This window comes from Vombatus ursinus, unplaced genomic scaffold, assembly GCF_900497805.2.
Source record: "Vombatus ursinus unplaced genomic scaffold, bare-nosed wombat genome assembly UNPS02014820.1, whole genome shotgun sequence".
Taxonomy (NCBI): domain Eukaryota; kingdom Metazoa; phylum Chordata; class Mammalia; order Diprotodontia; family Vombatidae; genus Vombatus; species Vombatus ursinus.
Genome location: NW_020954598.1, coordinates 6,607,475 through 6,628,582, shown reverse-complemented (window position 1 = coordinate 6,628,582; position 21,108 = coordinate 6,607,475).

Below are 21,108 nucleotides of genomic sequence, written 5' to 3'. Positions count from 1 at the left end.
CTTCTTCTTCTTCTTCTTCTTCTTCTTCTTCTTCTTCTTCTTCTTCTCTTTACATAAAGTTTCCCTCAATTATCATCCCTGCCCTCTGACACTTTTGAGTTCTGTCATTTCTTTCCTTGGACTCTCACTGGAGGAAAAGGTTGGAGGAAGAAGGATAAAAACACAAACCAATTGCTTTTCTGTAGATCAAATGCATATTCTGGCAACATTTTCTCTTTGGGTTTCCCAAGCCATCTCTCTTCATGTTATTTATGTGTACTTGATGACTTTTTTTTTTACTTTCAGATACCTCCAGCACCTATTCTCCACAAATACCAAGGATATGTCTGGTGATATATATTAAATACTTAGATACAAAGATAAAAGATGCTATATACCCAAGGAAATCTTAGAGCACATACTGTATAATAGGCAACTTCTCAAGAAACTCAGGCAAATATGATATTTTTGATTAAATCATCTAAGAAACTGGAGCTATCTATAAAGTAGTCTAAATCAGAAAAAAATGTTGTAGATGAGAAATATTTCAGAGAGATTCCTTATCTGTTTACATAGAGAGGATTGTGAATTTCAGGGAATTGATTATGCCTCCTAGGCAGTATTCTATGCATTTTTATGAGCATGTTATGGAAGTAGTGGACTATTACCAATTTCTTATCTTATATGTCCTATCTGTTACATATTTGTCCACTCCTGTACTCCCTGTCATTTGGTCCATCTGTACGAATGCTAATGGGTGCAATGATTATATTTGAAGTGAATTTTAATGAACTAGATATTGTAAACTAAAAACAATCTCATGCCTTCTTCTTTGTGTCTGTATCTCCAAGAATTATTTTATACTTCTCATTTATTAGCCAAAAAAATGCTCCTCTTCCTTTCCTAGGTTAATTCCTTCAGCTGTGTTCTTGTTCGCATCCCCTTTCAATGCTCCCTCTTTTGTTCATTCCACCATCTTTAATTTATTTAAATAGCAATCAATTTATTGATACCCCGGCATCTACCTAGAAACATGTTTAGATTTTTATTATTAAAGCAAAAATCCTTCCTTTCAGCAGCTTGTCAAGCTATCATTCCATTTCTTTTCTCCTGTCAGCTGCCAAATTTTTTTTAGAAAGTATCATCTACAAACATTAGCAACTTAGAATGATCTTGCAAGTACTAATGGAATTATTATCCCAAATTTATGTATGGGGAAATTGAAGCTTAGAAAGAATAAGTGATTGATTACTATTACACAACTAGTGAGGGTCAAAGGTAGGATCCAAGTCACTTAATCTTTTGATACCCAAGGTATCTTTCTCAGACTATAAATTGCAGAAAACCTGTACCAAGTATCCTAGGTAAAGAAAATTTCCTCATTGACAAGGAAATATGAATGAGAAACTTATAAATAAGGATAGGGAAAGACTACTTGTACTAATGATGTCACAGATCAAGACTCTATCCTATCTACCTACTATCTCAATAATTGACACTCAGTGCCTCAACTTTTAAAAAAATCTCTTTTTAAAAAAGATTCTCAACTTAATCATACATACAATGAGCATTTATGAATACAGATTGCTTTTATATGTAAACATGTGTTTCCATTTCATACTATTTGTTTTTTAAAGTATATAATAAATTCCTGATATTAATTTCAAAACTTTTTTCCTATCCTATGCTTCCTTCTGAAATTTATTCTATTCTTTTTGTGAATACATTTTTTCCAGTGGTGTTTTTTTGTATTCTGACATCATCATCACTACCCAGGAATTGTGTTCTATATCTTCTCTCCCTACTAAAAGAGAATATGGAAGAAATAAGTCTTATAATGAATACACATAGTCAAACAAACACCTGAATACACACACAAATCTAGACAAGCTGTGTCCAAAAGTATGTCTCTTTTTTTGCATATTGTGCCCATAACCACTCTCAGTGAATGCTACTTAGTGGTATTTTGTGAGTTCTTAATGCTTTCAGAGTTGTTTTTTTTTAACAACATTGTTTTCATTGTATACATTGTCCTAATGCTCTGCTAGCTTCACCCTGGATCATTTCATAATTCCCATCATTATCTAAATCTGATTTTGTCATCATTTCTTATGGCACAATTTAATTCCATTACATTTGTATACCACAATTGCTTTAATCATTTCCTAATTTATGGTTATTTTTTATGATTCTACTTCTTTCTCTCTCCCATCCCTCATTTATTGCACATTTTAGGAGAAAGAATTTTGTTTTCTCTGTTAAGATTCCGTCGCTAGCATTGTACTACTTCTCAACCTGTTTTTCTTTTCTTTTATATTCTCACTTTTCCCCTATTTAATTTGATGAATGTTTACCACAAACTTTGTATATATGTTTAAGCTAAGTATATTTATCAGATTAGTTTGAAACTCTTCAATTCCATTAGAGATACTTTTTTCCCTGTAGGATTATACTCAGCTTTGTAAGATTTATTTTTCTTCTTATTTGTAACTGTGTGTATTTACCTTTTGGAATATTGTATTCCAAGTTTCCTTACATTGATGGTAGAAACTGACACTTCTTGTATATTCTTGAAGGTAATTATTTATTATTTGAAATCCTACTTTTTGTATGATGTGAGGGACTGTTTGATGCCAGCTACTGGCAGATGGGGGTTGTGCCAACATGGGACAGAAACTGGGTACCAGAAAGTAACTGGAGCTCTTGCTCCTGAGGCAGGGGCAGTGCTGGGCGGAGTTGTGGCGCACTGGGATGGGATCTGGGTTCAGAGAGGTAACTGGAGCTCATGCTCCCAAGACTGGAGCGGTGCTGGATGGAGCTGTGACAGGCTGGGGAGGAAGCAGGGTACAGGGAAGTGGCCGGAGCACGTGTTCCCTAGGCAAGGACTGTGCCGCTTGGAGGGGGACGGCAGAGAGCGAACTCTCTCTGTCTAGCCTCCTTCTTTAGGTACTACGCTGACCCCAGACACCTCCCCCCGGTATCTGGACCTGACTTCCTGCGTCACGTGTGCTCTCCGTTGTCTATGCACTAATCCCTCACGCCTCATTCCAAATCTCTGGGACCCACTTCCTGTGCCACGTATGCTCCCTTTGTCTGGACACTAGCTGGACATCCCTTTTTTGATATTTGATCCTCGATGAGTCACTATGGGCGGGCTGAGGAGGAGGGACGAAGAAGGTACTAAATTGGGGGAAGGGAGACCAGGCTGTAGGATTCCCATGGTCTCTAGGGTGGCATTAACCGCCCTGAGATCTATTAACATTTGAAATTTCCCTGATTTCTTTTTTATTACAAACACTGGACTGTTCCAAGGGCTGGACGTGGGCTCAATGTGCCCCGCCTGTAATTGGTGCTGCACTATATCATGTAAAGCCTGGGCTTTCTCTGCAGGGAGGGGCCATTGGGGTACCCAGACAGGGTTATTAGATCTCCACGTTAGAGGAGTGGGTCTGATATAAGAAAATTTTTCTCGTTGCCCAACAGCCCCAATTAAAAATCCTGCAGGGGTGGTATGTAAACAGATGCCCCACAAGCCTTCAAAATATCTCTCCCCCATAAATTGTATCTCAAACCCGTGACTACTAGGGGTCGGATGGTCCCTTTTGTTTTCAGCACTTCTGACAGCTCTTTCCAAAGGGCCAGGAGGGCCACGAAATCCGGGAAGGGTTTATCAGGACCTTTTTTAATCTTGGTCATGGAGGGCTTTTGTTTCCCCAAAGCCTGAATCCTACTAAAAGCCTGTAGGGCACATTGGGAGACAGCTGCATATGCTGTCCATAGTGCCTCTTTTAACTCCTTAATTTTCTCCCATTCTAAAGGGGCCCAGGTCCTCCCTCCATCGGATAAGTGTGGGGGAGGGGGCCGCCCCTCCAGGTAGCTCTCCTTGCTACGGCTTCCTGCTCCCTTGCCCGCTCCCTCCCGCGTGTGCTTTCCTGCCTGGCCCTGCTGTCTTTTCTCTTGCTTATTCTCCCATTCCCTGTTTAAAGTGTCCTCACTACTGATTTCTGTTTCTTTCACTCTTTTATATACTTCTTTCCCTAGCACCTCCCGATCCGGGACCTTCATCTGTCCCATCTTCTTTCCCACACCCTGTAGGCTATGGGGTCTCGTCTCTCTTCCTGCGATCAGACCAGCTGATCAGCAGTGCCCTGGTCTATTTCTCCCGCCCCACTTTGGGCGCCACTTGGTCTATTTCTCCGGTCCCTGTTCGGGCACCACTTGTGCCGGTCCAAACCGCGCACACTCTTTCAACCAATTCAGCCAACCAGGGTCATACTCACTGTATCATCGGAGGCCACCAGGGTAAAACCAGGAACAAGCCGATCGGGGGGTGCAAAAACCTGAACTTTATTCAATGATCATCACAGCAAGGCCAGGCAGGAAGGCACAGCGGAGCAGGAACAAAAGCCAACTCCGACCCCCACTCCCTGCAGCTCTTTTTAGTACCTTCTTCATCCCTCCTCCTCAGCCTGCCCATAGTGACTCGTGGAGGATCAAATATCAAAAAAGGGATGTCCAGCTAGTGTCCAGACAAAGGGAGCATACGTGGCACAGGAAGTGGGTCCCAGAGATTTGGAAGGAGGGGTGAGGGATTAGTGCATAGACAACGGAGAGCACACGTGACGCAGGAAGTCGGGTCCAGATACCGGGGGGAGGTGTCTGGGGTCGGTGCCACACCTAGGGAGCATACGTGACTCAGGAAGTCAGGTCCAGATACCGGGGGAAGGTGTCTGGGGTCAGCGTAGTACCTAAAGAAGGAGGCTAGACAGAGAGAGTTCGCTCTCTGCCGTCCCCCTCCAAGCGGCACAGTCCTTGCCTAGGGAACGCGTGCTCCGGCCACTTCCCTGTACCCCGCTTCCTCCCCAGCCTGTCACAGCTCCATCCAGCACCGCTCCAGTCTCGGGAGCATGAGCTCCAGTTACCTCTCTGAACCCAGATCCCATCCCAGTGCGCCACAACTCCACCCAGCACTGCCCCTGCCTCGGGAGCAAGAGCTCCAGTTACTTTCTGGTACCCAGTTTCCGTCCCATGTTGGCACAACCCCCATCTGCCAGTAGCTGGCATCAAACAGTCCCTCACAGTATGATTGCTTTTTTCCCATTTTAATTACTTTTTTGACTTTGATGTAGAATTTGTCTCTTTGAAATCTAATATTCTTGGAACTTTAACTTTTGATAGTTCTTTTGGGAGGTTATGTATATATTCTTTCTAGCTTCATTTTGCCCATTGGTTCTCACTGATTTAAGTAGTTTTCATTTATGATTTCTTGAAATATAATGTCCAGCTTTTTTAAGTCATGATATTCAAGGAGACAATGAATATTAAATTATCTTTATTTTTTGTAGGACTCCTTTTTAAAAAATATCACATATCTTAAATTTTCTTCAACATTTTCAGTCCTTTTGTTTGGATTACCAAAACTTTTCCCATTTTCTAGATTTTTTTTTCTCTTTTTTAATCCTCCTAGATATCTTGGCAAAATCTGACATTCTTTATTGATTTTCCCTTCTTTAATTCTAGTACAGAAGTGAGTGGTAGTCAAACATAAAAAGTCCATTCATGTAAGTGTCTTTTTTGGTAAAGAGATTAATGCAATTCCACAAAATCAATACTCAAATCCATTTCCTTCTGGTTTTTTTCCACCTCTATGTCTTTATTCATGGTGTCTGCAATGTCTTGAATAGACTCATACATCTATCTCCATTTTTTTTTTATTTCTTTCCACTCTTTTAAGGCTTAACTCAGTTTCTAATTCTACAATCTCTTTCTTCTCAAGATTTTCATAGTCCTTTGCTTAAATACTTCCCTTGAACTTATCATAGACACTCTTGCATTATACCTATTTCAATACATGTCTCTCACCAAGCTCTATTAAATTTTAAGGAGATCTTTGTGTCTTTATAGTATCTATCTTTGAATCCTCCAGAAATAGTCAGGAATATCACAGACTCCTCATGTATGTTTTTTTTAATAGACTTGATAGGGGAAAAAAAGAAACAATAATAACACTTAGATTTGATGATGATGCTCTGATGAAGTATATAATTATAGTGACATTTTTAAAGCAGTTAATGGTTATTAGCAATATAACATCAAAGGATAAGAAAATGTATTTATGATCCCATTTATTACAAATTGACACAGTAATTATAAAAAGAAAAAAATAAATTTCAAAAAATTACAGAAAGTCATACCTAAAGATAAGGGTGCATTGACATGTGACAAAAACATCATTCTTGTCATTTGAAATTCTTTTTGCAGCATAGACTAAATTGTCCTATCTTTCTTGAATCTATTTGTTTGTTTGCTTAGTATTTTATTTTCCGTTAGTTATATGTAAAAACAATTTTAACATTTGTTTTTTTTAAAATTAATTTATTTTGAATTATCAACAATCACTTATATAAGCTTTTGAGTTTTAAATTTTTCTCCCCCTGCCTCCCCACCTTCCTCCCCAAGATGGCACACAATCTGATATAGGCTATACAGATACATTCCTTTTAAATATATTTTCACATTAGTGACATCATAAGTAAGAATTAGAACTAATAGGAAGAAAGAGAAAACAAAACACAACAGAAGAAAAAAAATAGCAACTAGTATGCTTTGATCTGCATTCAAACTCCATAGTTCTTTCTTTGGATGTGGATAGTATTTTCCATTATGACGCCTTTGGAGATGTCTTAGATCCTTGTATTACTGAGAACGGTTGAGTCTATCAATATTAGTCATCACATAACATGGCTGTTACTATGTACAATGTTCTCCTGGTTCTGCTCACTTCACTCAGAATCAGACCATACGAGTCTTTCCAGGTTTTTCTGAAGTCTACCTGCTAATCATTTCTTATGGCACAATAGTATTCCATTACATTCACATACCACAACTTGTTCAACCATTCCCCAAATGATGGACATCCTATCAATTTCCAATTCTTTGCCACCACAAAAAGAGCTGCTATAAATATTTTTATGCATATGGGTCCTTTTCCCATTTGTATGATCTCTTTAGGATATAGCTCTAGAAGTACTATTGCTGGGTCAAAGGGCATGCACATTTTTATAGCCCTTTGGGCATAGTTCCAAATTGCTCTCCAAAATGGTTCGATCATTTCACAACTCTACCAACAATGCATTAGTGTTCCAATTTTCCCACATGCTCTCTAACATTTGTCCTTTTCCTCTTTTGTCATGTTGGCCAATCTGATAGATATGATGTGGTACCTCAGAGTTGTTTTGATTTGCATTTCTCTTATCAATAGTAATTTAGAGCATTTTTTCATATGACTATAGATGGCTTTAATTTCTTCATCTGAAAACTACCTGTTCATATCCTTTGACCATTTATCAATAAGGGAATGACTTGTATTCTTATAGATTTGACTTAATTCCCTATATATTTTAGAAATGAGGCCCTTATCAAAGAGACTAGTTGTAAAAATTCTTTCCCAATTTTCCACCTTTCTTTTAATCTTAGTTGCATTGGCTTTGTTTGTGCAAAAGCTTTTCAATTTAATGTAATCAAAGTTATCTATTTTGCATCTTGCAGTGTTCTCTATCTCCTGTTTTGTCATGAATTCTTCCATTCTCCATAAATCTGATAGGCAAACGATTCCTTGCTCTCCCAGTTTGCTTATAATATCAGCCTTTATATCTAAATCATGAACCCATTTTAACTTTACTTGGATGTATGCTGTAAGATTTCAATCTATGCCTAGTTTCTGCCATACTCTTTTCAAGTTTTCCCAGCAGTTTTTGTCAAAGAGTGAATTCTTATCCCAGAAGCTGAGGTCTTTGGATTTATCAAATAGTAGATTACTATAGCCATTTACTACTGTGTGTTGCATACTTAACTTCTCCCACTGATCCACCAATCTATTTCTGAGCCAGTAACAAGCAGTTTTGATGACTGCTGCTTTATAATACAATTTAAGATCTGGAATGGCAAGGCCACCTTCCTCTGCATTTATTTTCATTAGTTCCCTTAATATTCCGGACCTTTTCTTCTTCCAAATGAATATTGTTATTATTTTTCTAACTCTATAAAATAGTTTTTTGGTAGTTTGATTGGTATGACACTGAATAAGTAAATTAGCTTAGGTAGAATTGTCATTTTTATTATATTAGCTCAGCCTACCCATGAGCAACTGATGTTTTTTTTTTCCAATTATTTAGATCAGATTTTATTTGTGTGAAAAGTGTTTTGTAGTTGTGTTCGTGTAGTTCCTGGGTTTTTTTTAGGAGGTAGACTCCTGAATATTTTTAATGTCTACAGAAACTTTAAATGGAATTTATCATTTTATCTCTTGCTGTTGGGCTTTGTTGGTAACATATAGAAATGCCAATGATTTATGTGGGTTTATTTTATAGCTTGCAATTTTGCAAAAGTTGTTTATTATTTCAAATAGTTTTTTGCCTGATTCTGTAGGATTCTTAAGGTATATCATCATCTCATCTGCAAAGAGTGATAGCTTTGTTTCTTCTTTGCCTATTCTAACATCTTCAATTTCTTTTTCTTCTTTTATTGCTAAAGCTAACATTTCCAGTATGATGTTGAACAACAGTGGTGATAATGGACATCCTTGTTTCACCTCCAATCTTATTGGAAATGCTTCTAGATTGTCCCCATTACATATGATGCTTGCTGAAAGTTTTAGGTAGATGCTACTTTTTAGTTTAAGAAAGATTCCATTTATTCCTATGCTTTCTAGTGTTTTTAATAGGAATGGGTCTTGCATTTTGTCAAAAGTTTTTCCTGTATCTATTGAGATGATCATGTGGTTTCTGTTAGTTGTATTGTTGATATCATCAATTATGCTGATAGTTTTCCTAATATTGAACCAGCCCTGCATAACTGGTATAAATCCTAACTGGTCATAGTGTATTATTCTTGTGTTAAGTTGCTGTAATTTATTTGCTAATATTTTATTTAAAATTTTCATCTATATTCTTTAGAGAAATTAGTCTATAATTTTTTCTCTGTTTTGACTCTTCTTGGTTTTGGTATCAGAACCATATCTGTTTCTTCATCAACTTTCCCAAATAGCCTATATAGTATTGGAATTAATTGTTCTTTAAATGCTTGATAGAATTAGCTTGTAAATCCATCCGGTTCTGGAGATTTTTTCCTAGGGAGTTTATTGATGTCTTGTTCTATTTTTTTTTTCTGAGATGGGGTTATTTAAGTATTTTACTTCCTCTTCTGTTAATCTTGGCAACTTATATATTTGTAAATATTTATCCATTTCACTAAGATTGTCACTAAGATTAGTTTCTAATTATTGTTTTAATATCCTCTTCCTTGGTGGTTGCTTCACCCTTTTCATTTTTGAAACTGGTAATTTGGTTTTATTCTTTCTTTTTTGAAATTAAATTAACCAGAGAGTTATCTATTTTATTGTTTTTTTCATAAAACCAGCTCTTAGTTTTATTTATAAGTTCAATAGTTTTATTAATTACAATTTTATTAATTTCTCCTTTGGTGTTCAGTATTTCTAATTTGGTGTTTAATTGGGGATTTTTAATTTGTTCTTTTTCTAGTTGTTTTTTTTTTAGTTGTATGACCAATTCATTGATCTCCCCTTTCTCTATTTTATTTATGTAAGCATTTAGAGATATAAAACTTCCCCTAAGAACTGATTTTGCTGCATCCCATAAGTTTTGGTATGTTGTCTCATTATTATCATTCTCTTGAATGAAGTTATTGATTGTTTCTATGATTTGTTGTTAGACCCAATAATTTTTTTGGATTAGATTGTTTAGTTTCTAATTATTTTTCAGTATATCTTTCCATGGTCCTTTAGTACATATAATTTTTATTGCATCATGATCTGAAAAGGATGCATTTAACATTTCTGTCTTTTTGAATTGGATTGTGAGGTTTTTATTCCCTAGTAAGTGGCCAATTATTGTGTATATGCCATTTACCACTGAGAAAAAAATATATTCCTTTCTATCCCCATTCAGTTTTCTCCAGAGGTCTATCATATGTAACTTTTCTAATATTCTATTCACCTCCTTAGCTTCTTTCTTGTTTATTTTGTGGTTAAATTTATCTAGTTCAGAGAGGGGGAGGTTAAGGTGCCCCACTAGTATAGTTTTACTGTATATTCCTTGAACTTCTCCTCTAAGAATTTGGATGCTATACCATTTGGTGCATATGTGTTCAGTAATGATATTACTTCGTTGTCTATGACGCCTTTTAGCAGGATGTAGTTTCCCTCCTCATCTCTTTTGATAAGATCTATTTTTGCTTTTGCTTTGTCTGAGATCAGGAGTGCTACCCCTGCATTTATTTACTTAAGCTGAACCATAATATATTTTGCTCCAGCCTTTTACCTTTCCTCTGTGTGTGTCCCTCTGTTTCAAATGTGTTTCCTGTAAACAACCAATTGTAGGATTATGGCTTTTAATCCATTCTGCCATCTGCTTCCAATTTATGAGATAGTTCAGACCATTCACATTCACAGTTATGATTTCTATCTGTATCTTTCTTTCCATCCTTTCTCCCCCCCATTTATGCTTTTCTTTCCTTTTCCCTCCTTACTAGTGTTTTGTTTTTGACCACCACCTCCCTCAGTCCCACTTCCCTTCTATTAGCCCCTTCCCTTTTTTTCCCATTTACCCTTACTACTTCTCCTCTCCCTTCTGTCCTCCCCCTTCTTTCCCCGTTTCCCGCCTACTGCCTATAGGGTAAGTTAGATCTCCATACCTAACTGATTATGTTATTCCCTTCTTGAGCCAAATCTGATGAGAGTAAGGATCAAACAATGCTCATCTCCCTCCTTTCCCTCTCCTATAATATGTTTTTGTGTCTTTTCCTGTGATGTAATTTACCCTTGTCTGCTGCCTCTTTTCCTTTTCTCTCAGTACATTTTCTTAATTAGATCAGATTAATCCACTTACTTGGATCCATTTAACCCACTTGATTAGTTTTTTTTTATCATTACATCAAAGTCAACTTATACCCACCCTCTCTATGTATACACCTTTAACATGGTGTAATAACAATACAGTTCTCAAAGAGTTTCAAGTGTCATCTTCTCTTGCAGGGATGTAAACAGTTTCCCTTTATTAATAACATGTTATATCTTTCTATCTATCCCATTTACCTTTTAATGTCTTTCTTGAGTCTTGTATTTGAAGATCAAATTTTCTGTTGAGCTCTGGTCTTTTTATCAGGAAGGTTTGGAAGTTGCCTATTTTGTTCAATATCCATCTCCTCCTCTGAAAGTTCATGCTCATTTTTACTGGGTAGTTAATCCTTGTTTGTAATCCAAGCTCCTTTACCTTATGGAATATCATATTCCATGCCCTATGATCTTTTAATGGAGAAGCTGGAAGGTCCTGCGTAATCCTGACTGTGGTTTCACAGTATTTAAATTGTTTCTTTCTGGCTGTTTGCAGTATTTTTTCTTTGAGCTGGTAATTTTGGAATTTGGCTACTATATTCCTTGGCATTTTCAATTTGGGATCTCTTTCAGGAGGTGATCAGTGTATTCTTTCTGTGGCTATTTTTCCCTCTGGTTCTAGGACTTTAGGTCAGTTTTCCCTTATGATTTCCTGAAAGATACTGTCCAGGCTCTTTTTTTCCATCACGATTTTCAGGTAGAACAATAACTTTTAAATTGACTCTCCTGGATTGTTTTACCAATGAGTTATTTTATGTTTTCATCTATTTTTTTTCATTGTTTTGTTTCTGTTTGACTGATTCTTGCTCTCTCGTAGAGTCATTAGCTTCCATTTTCCCAATTGTAATTTTTAACAAATTGTTCTCTTCTATTAGATTTTGTACCTCCTTCCTCATTTGGCCAATTGTATTTTTAGGGACTTGTTTTCTTCAGTGTACTTTTTTTTTCCAGTTGGCCAAATGCATTTTTTAAAAACTTATTTCCTACAGTTAATTTTTGTCTTTCATTTTCCAAGCTATTGACTCTCTCTTGCATAGCTCTCATTTCTTTTCCCATTTTTCTTCTACCTCTCTCATTTGACTTTTAAAATCCTTCTTGAACTCTTCTTAGAAGGCTTTTTGGGCTTCAGACCAATCTATATTCCCTTTTGAGGGTCCAGATGTGGGTTTGTTGACAATGTTGTTCTCTTCAGAATTTCTGCATTCATCTTTACTGTTCTCATAATATGAATCTATCGTACATTTCTTTTTGCTCATGCTGTTTGCTTATTTCCTGGTCTTTAAAGATATTGAGCTCTCCCTGTGGGGAAGCAGAGGGCACTGACCCAAGCTTCTTGTGAGGGGATCCTAGGGCCTCATCACTAGCGTTGTGTGCTGGGGCCTCCAATATTGGCATTTGGAGGCTGTAGGGGTCTGGCAGCTTCCCTGGTGTTGGACTGGAATCAGCAACACTGGAACTCTAGGGGTAGGATTGGGTAACGTGGCCCCTGGGGATTTCCTGCTCACCTGGGCCTTTTCCTCCTTTTTGTTTTCTTCAGCTCTTTTCAATGGATGTTGCAGGATGTTTACCTGCCTGGGGTCCCTTGGAAAGCTGCTTCCCTTAGTTTCGCTGAGGCACTGGGAAAGCCAGTTGCTGTAGAATGCCAAAGCATCTGGTGGTTTTCTGAGTTGGTTTCCACAGTTCCCCTGCCCTCACTGAGGCACTTGGAGGTCCAGGTGTTGGTGTTTGCCTGCTCCACTACCTGGGTTTCAGGATCTCTTCCTGGTATGCTGAGGTGGGACTTTCTGCTAGCTTGATGGGACACCTCCCATTCTGTACTGCTTCCCTTCCCCCCAGGGCAGGAGGGGCATTTCCTGTTAATCCCTCAAGCTATCTAGGCTACTGGCTTGCTGCACCCCATCTTTCTTTTGGTTCAGCTGTTCCAGGGTTCTTCCTAGGGCAATATTTTCTGGGATTTCAGAGGTTAAGGAAGGGTAAGAGTGACTTCTTACTCCACCATCTTGGCTCCTGGAAGCAGAATTCCTTAACATTTGTTTTTAAAACATTGAGTTCTAAATGCTCTCCCTTCCTCCCTCTCAAACCTCACTCTCCATTGAGAAGGAAAGGAATTTGATATAGGTTATAAATGTATAGTCATGCAAAACATATTCATAATAGTTATTTGAAAAAATATAACCAAAAGAAAAAACTCAAGAAAAATAAAGAAAAAAAAAAACAGTATACTCCAATCTGGATTCAGACACCATTGTTTCTATCTCTGCAGATGGAAAGCATTTTTTCAACATAAGTTCTTCAGAGTTTTTTTGGATTATTGAATTGCTGAGAATAGCTAAATCATTCACAGCTGATCATGTTAAAATGTTACTGTTATTTTGCACATGGCACATTTCACTTTATATCAGCCCAGGTGTTTTGTTGCTGTTGTTGTTGTTGTTGTTTACTTGTTTGTTTGTTTTTTATTTCTGAGAGCATTCTGCTCAACATTTTTTGGGGGGTCTAGGCAATGGGGTTAAGTGACTTGCCCAGGGTCACATAGCTAGTAAATGTCAAGTGTCTGAGGTCAGATTTGAACTCAGATTTGCCTGATTCCAGGACCAGTGCTCTATCCACTGTGCCACCTAGTTGACCCACAACATTTCTTACAGTACAATATTATTCAATCATAATCACATAGAACAACTTGTTCAGCCATTCCCCAGTTGATGGGCATCCCCTCAATTTCTAATTCTTTGCCCCCAGAAAAGAGCTGATATAAATATTTTTGTACGTAAATATCATTTTCCTTTTTTTTATCCTTTTTGTGATATAGGCCTAGTAGTAGTATTGATAGGTCAAAGGGTATGATTGGTTTTATAGCCCTTTGGGAAAAGTTCCAAATTGTTCTATAGAATGGTTGAATCAGTTCACAACTTCACCAAAAGTATATTAATGTCTCATTTTTTCCACCTTCTCTACAATATTTGTCATTTACATGTTCTGTCCTATTAGACAATCTAATAGGTATGAGGTAGTACCTCAGATATGATTTAATTTGCATTTCTCCAATCAATAGTGAGTTAGAATATTTGTTTTTTCATATGGCTATAGATAGCTTTGATTACTTCATCTAAAAAAATAATCATAACCTTTGATCATTTTTCAATTGAGGAATGGGTCTTTTATAAATTTGACTCAGTTCTCTATATCTTTGAGAAATGAGACCTTTATCAGAGATACTTGCTTTAATTTTTTTTGACAATTAACTATTGCTAACTGTATTTCCTTCCATCCTATTCTCTTATTTATTCTATTCTCTCTTCTTTCACCTGTTCCTCCTCAAAAGTGTTTTGCTTCTGACTACACTCTCTTCCAATCTGCCTTCCCTTCTATCACACCCCCTTTGTCTTATCCTCTTCCCCTCCTATTTTCCTTTATAGTAAGATATATTTCTATTAAGTATATGTGTTTTTCCCTCTTTGAGCCAATTCTGACGAGTGTAAGGTTCACTCACTCCTCTTCACGTCCCCCATCTTCCCCTCCAGTGTAAAAGCTTTTTCTTGCCTCTTTTATGTGAGATAATTTATTCCATTCTTCCTCTCCCTTTCTCTTTCTCCCAGTACACTTCTCTATCACCCATTAATTTTATTTTTATATATCATCCCTTCATATTAAACTCAGACCTGTGCCCTCTGTCTATATATACTCCTTCTAACTACTATAATAATGAGAATTTTTTGTTACAAATATGATCTTCCCATGGAGGAATGTAAACAGTTTAACCTTATTTAGTTCCTTATGATTTCCCTTTCCTGCTTGTCTTTTCATGCTACTCGAGTCTTGTTTTTGAAAGTCAAATTTTCTATTCAACCTCATGATTTTCCTGCATCACTCTCATTTCTCTTCCCAATTTTTCCTCAGTGCTAGCAAAAAGACTCCTGTAGTCTCCTTCTGTCTAGTTGTTTGTGCCCTCCCCCCCCTTTATTGTCTGTTGGCTGAGAGCTTCAAAAGCAACCTCTTCCACTGCCACTGACAGTGCTGATTCAGTCACTCCCGAGGCCTGTTCCTAGTTTACTGGGACTTGGGCTGTGCTGGTGCAGCCTGTGCTTAACTGAGATCCACTCTCACCCAGGTGTGAGGGACCGTTCCTGCTAAGCTTCTAAGTTGCCTTTGGAGTCTATGGGCAGTCTGGCAAACTGCCACTACTGCCACTGATTCAGTCACCCCAAGGCCTGCTCTTGGTTTGTTGGGCCCAGTCTGTGCTATCCTGGCCTGCACTGGCCTGTGCTCCTCTCTTAAAACCCTGGTGCAACAGATCTTTCCTGTGGACATTCCAAGTTGTCTAGGGCTAGGAATTGGTTTCACTGCATCTTTTCATGGGGTCTGCTGCTCTAGAATTTGTTTAGAGTCATTTTTAAAGGTATTTGGAGGGATTTGGGGGGGATCTTAGTTGAGTTCATGCCTTTACTCTATCATACCACTTTGGCTCTGCCCCTTTAGTGATTATTTTAATCTTTATTTACATGATCATGGAATGAAAATAAACTTCATTCTGGGCTCTCCTGCCTCCATCAATAGACATGAAATTAAAGAGTTAGTTCTCCACATCTCCATTTGTTATCTTTGTTAAGATCTTAATGAGTTTTTGTAGATATTAAAAAGCCATCTCATTCACATAACACTTTGACATTTGTTCTTTTGTTTTAGGTAAATGAGATATAATGAGTTTCAAAAGTGAGTTTCCAAAGGTCAGAAGAGCTATGTTTCAGCCAACAAGCTCCAAAATGTACTTCATGCCAGAGCTGACAACCAGCTAGTCCAGGTCTGAGTTCTTGAGGAGTGAGGTCTCAGTCTAGTCTCAGGCAGAAAAAGGTACTCATCCAGAAACCATGCCACATTTGGATGTAAATTTTGTAGGACCCATGCTATATAGAAATTGCACTAAGATTGAACTTACTTTTTTTTTAAAGAAGAAGATGGTACATGCAACATTTGTACATGAAGTGCTGGTGAAGGAAGTACTCTGTTTATAATTTCACTCTTCTCCTATCTTCAAAGGAAACTTACTTTTATAAAAACTAGGTGATGTTAACTGTTTAAATGGAACTTGAACACAAGTCATTAGTGGCTAAAAGTAAAAGGGATCACAAAATATTGGGGGCCTGAGCTAAAAGGATTGTAGAAGAGACAACCCAATCTCTGATACATACTGTAAGAATGCCGAGGAGGAGGTTTAGTTTGCTTGTTTCTAGGAAGTGAACACAGAGATTACTCATTACTCAAGAAAATGACAAAAACAAATCAGAAATACATTTGAATAGCGTAGCTTTATATTTAAATTCTAAATTATCAATAGTATGCCAACTATAATGTAGGAATAATATAGGTAGATAGGGTAATATTTGTATATTTCCAATATATGAGTCTTTTAATTAAGCAAATTATTTCACTACTTTCAAAGAAAATGTCAGCAATGTTAATTATTTTCTTATTTAATATTTATTTTTCTCAATTACAAGTAAAAACAATTTTAAATTTTGTTGAAATTTTCAGTTCTAAATTCTCTGTCTCTCTCCCTCCTCCCATTGAGAAGGTAAGCAATTTGACCTAAGTTACACATGGGTAGTCATGCAAAACACATTTCCATGTAAGTCATTCTGTGAAAGAAAATACAGATTAAAAAAAAAAACACAAGAAAAATAAAGAAAACATATCTTTGATCTGCATTCAGGCTTTACCCTTTTTTCCTCTGGAGATGGACAGCACATTTTATCATAAGTCCTACAGATTTTTCTTGCACCATTGTATTGCTGAGAGTAGCTATGTTATTCATAGTAGATCACATAATACTGCTTTTACTGTGTACAGTATTCTCTTGCTATGTCAATTTTTATATCAAAAACTCTAACTAGCAATGAATTACACTGTTAGTGAAATGAATACCACTTTTCATTAAGCTACTGTTTTAACCGTTTTGTTTGTTTATATAAAATTAGTAGCAAGGCATGGAAAACAAAATGTTTTATTAATGAAAGTGAAATTAGCAAATTACATTCAACCAAAAGGACAACATAAAATATGAAATTTCTGTCTTCACTATGTTTTCTCAGATAGTGGTATAAGTTGAATTTCATTACTTTTCTTTAAAACTTTTAGAAGCTATTCCTTACAGGCCTCCACAGAAATATTTGTAATACAAACAATGCAAATAGATAAGCTCCACAAACATAAGACTTTTATTTATTACATAAAGCAAAAACATTTATGGGAGTCTGGTTCTGGAATTTACTCCCTGAATGACTTTGGACAAGTCACTAATTGTACCAGTAACTAAGGTGTATCATCTTATAAATACAGTCAATAGTGAAAGGAACTAATACTTCAAGGTTCTTATACCTTAAGAGTATATGTTTTGTTCCTATTATATTCTATCTAGATATAACAATAACATTTTCAACTGCTGAAAAATGAGCAAGTAAGATGGTGAGAATAAAAATCATGTTGTTTGAGAGAAAGCTGCAGGAATCCAGGGTGTTTAACCTATAAAAGAGAAGAAATGGGGACTTTCTAACAAATCTATTTAACAGTGAAATAGGCTCAGGAAGAACTGATCTCTTTGCTATTGAAAGTACTTGGACAACACAATATAATTTAATAAGCATATAAATATATATCATTTGGAAGTTATTTTACTAGGTGTTAGAGATACACAGAATAAAAATTAGTGTCTGCCCTCAAAGAACTTAAATCCCTACATTAGAATAGAAGATCCTTAAGGTCAGGAACCATGCTTCTATTTATTTTAATTTTCTTTGTACCCACAGTGCTTACTACAATGCCTGATATATAGTAAGTTCTTAATACATGCTTATTGATTGATTCATTGATATATAACATATAAATAAATACAAATATAATACTAAAAAGAAACAGACATATGTATTATATTGAAGAGAGATACAGAAAGTTAAAAAAAAGTGTGTGTGTGTGTATGTGTGTATGTGTGTGAGAGAGAGAGAGAGAGAGAGAGAGAGAGAGAGAGAGCACCAATAAGTTGAAGGCCTATGCACATCTTCATAAGTGGGGTAACACATGAACTGAATATTATGTGAAAGAAACCAGGGGTTCTCAGAGAAACAGGTGACTGGGGATGCATTCTAGGCATGTGGGGGCAGCCTGATTAAAGGGATCAAAAGAAGAGGTGTAATGCTGAGTTTCCCAAACTTCTTTTGCAGAAGTTTTTGTACTTTTTTTGCATTTTGACCACAGGGTTGGATTCCCACCAGCCATGGTTATGAAATCAAAGTTGGCTAAGCAGATAATTTTTAGGGCACCTTTTCTAGCCTCTTCCTCAAACCAAGAAGTGAGCAGTGAAAACCTTTAAAAAACTCCTCAGGGGGAGGAGCCAAGATGGCAGAGTAAAGGCAGAGACTCACCTGAGTTCTCCCACAAACCCCTCCAAATACTTTCAAACATGAATCTAAACAAACTCCAGAGCAGGAGAACCCACAAAAAAGCAGAGTAAAACAAATTTCCAGCCTAAGAAAAGGCTTATAGGAAAAGTCTGTTGCATCAGGGTGAAAGAGGAGGCTGGGCCAGAACAGCCCAAGCCCCAACAAACCAAGAACAGGCCTTGGGAATGATTGAATCAGCAGTGTCTGTGGAAGCACTACTTCCAGAGCTCTCAGCCCACAGATGGTAATGGGGTTAAACAACTGGACAGAAGGGGATTGTAGGGGTCTTTTTGCTAGCAATGAGGAAGGACTCTGTGGCTTTGCCCATACTTGGATCTGGGTTGAAGTCCTGGGTGACAGTCCCAGGGTGAGGAAGAGCACTAGCATAGCAGAGCTCAAGGCCACAGTGGAGGGGGGATTTTCCTCATAGTTCCAGGACAGAAAAGAGTGCTTGTGGTTGCTCACAGACCAGAGCACAGGCCAGGAGAGTAGTAAACACTTCTTAGATCATGCCACCTTGGAAGAACTGAAAACTTACAGGTCCCTACAAGTATCTCTCAAAACAGCTGCACAAAATCGCTGAAGCTTGGGACAGTGCACCTTCCACCCAGGAAAAGGAGCTCTGCTTTAATAAATAGTTAAAATTAAAGCAAAGGTCTGGGAAAATAAACAAACATTGGGGGAAAAACCCCTCTGACTATAGAAAGCTAGTATGGTGACAAGGAAGATCAAAATGCACATTCAGAAGACAATAAAGTGAAAGCTCCTACATCCAAAGCCTACTAGAAAACTATGAATTGGTCTCTGGCCATGGAAGACCTCAAAAAGGATTTTGAAAATAAAATGAGACAGGTAGGGGGAAAATTGGGAAGAGAAATGAGAGTGATTTTGCCAGAAGACATGGGCCTAATGGGAATTGTTTAGATAGAGTTGAGGTAAAATGTGAATGCTGACTAAGTAGTCACACATATTGCTTTATTTTATGATGTTTAAGGCTCTACCTCCCAAGAGAATGTAAAAGTAGTTCACTTGTTTGTTTTTGTTAATGTGAATTTGTAAATATTTCATGTTAAACATTTCTTTTGTGTGTGGGGAATTAAATAGCTGTTCTATATCTTTAAAAAAAAGAGAAAGAAATGAGAGCGATGTAAGAAAATCATGAAAAATGAATCAACATCAAAAATACTGAAGAAAATAACACCTAAAAAACCAAAGTAGGCCTAATGGTAAAAGAGGTCCAAAAAGCCAAAGAGGAGAAGAATGCCTGTAAAAAGCAGAATTGGTCAAATGGAAAAGGAAGTCCAAAAACTCACTGAAGAAAATAATTCCTTCAAAATTAGAATGGAGCAAATAGAAGCTAAAGATCTTATGACAAATCAAGAAACAATGAAACAAAACCAAGAGAATGAAAAAAAAGGAGACAATGTGGAATATCTTATTGAAAGAAACAATAGACCTCAAAAATAGATCCAGGAGAGATAATTTAAAAATTATTGGACTACAAGAAAACCATGATTAAGAAAAAGATCCTAGACTTTATCTTTTAAGAAATTATTAAGGAAAACTGCCCTGATATTCTAGAACCAAAGGGTAAAATAGAAATTGAAAGAATCCACCAATTGCCTACTCAAAAGAGATAACAAAATGAAAACTCTCAGGAATATTGTAGGCAAATTACAGAGTTCCCATGTCAAGGAGAAAATATTGCAAGCATCCAGAAATAAATAGTTCAAGTATGGTGCAGCCACAGTCAGGAAAACACAAGATTTAGCAGCTTCTACCTTAAAGGATGAGAGAGGGCTTGGAATATGATATTCCAGAGGGCAAAGGAGCTCATATTACAACCAAGCATTACCTTACCCAACAAAACTGAGTATAATCCTTCAGGAGAAAAAATGAATTTTCAATGAGATTGAGTATTGTCAAGCTTTCAAGCACTATTGATGAAAAGACCAGAGTATTATGGTAGTTAGAAGAAGCATAATATACATATATAGAAGATACAGGTGTGACTTGAATATGAAGGAATGGTGTCTAGAAATAATAGAATTAAGGACTGAGATAGAAAGGTAGTGGGAGAAAGAGAAAGGGAAAGATAGAATGGGGTAAATTATCTCACAAAAGAGGCAAGAAAGGGCAGCTAGGTGACACAGTGGATAGAGTACTGGCCCTGGAGTCAGGAGGACCTGAGTTCAAATCCAGTCTCGGATACTTGATACTCACTAGCTGTGTAACCCTGGGTAAATCACTTAACCCCATTGCCTAGCCAAAAATAAATAAATAAACAAACAAATTAATAAAGAGGCAAGTAAAAGCTTTACAGTGGAAAGGAGGAGAGGGGAGGTAAGGAAGAGTGAGTGAACCTAATTCTCATCAGAATTGGCTCAAAGAGGGAATAACATACACACACAAATGAGTATAGAAATCTATCTTGCCCTACAGGAAAGTAGAAGGGGAAGGGGATAAAAGAACAGGACGAGTGGGGATAGAATGGATCACAGAATTGGGGAGGGAGTAGTCATAAGTAAAACACTTTTGAGGAGGGATAGATTGAAAGGAGAGAGGGAATAAAATAAATAGGGGGGAATAGAGTGGAGGGAAATGTCATTCTTGGGGTTTTACCTTTTGTTCTAATTCTTCTTTCGCAACTTGACTAATGTGGGAAAATGTCTAATAGGATTTTGCATGTATAGCCCATATCAGATTGCAAGCTGTCTTGGGGAGGGGAAAGGAGAGGGAGGGAGAAAAAAATTGTAACTCAAAATATTAGAAAAGTGAATGTTGAAAACT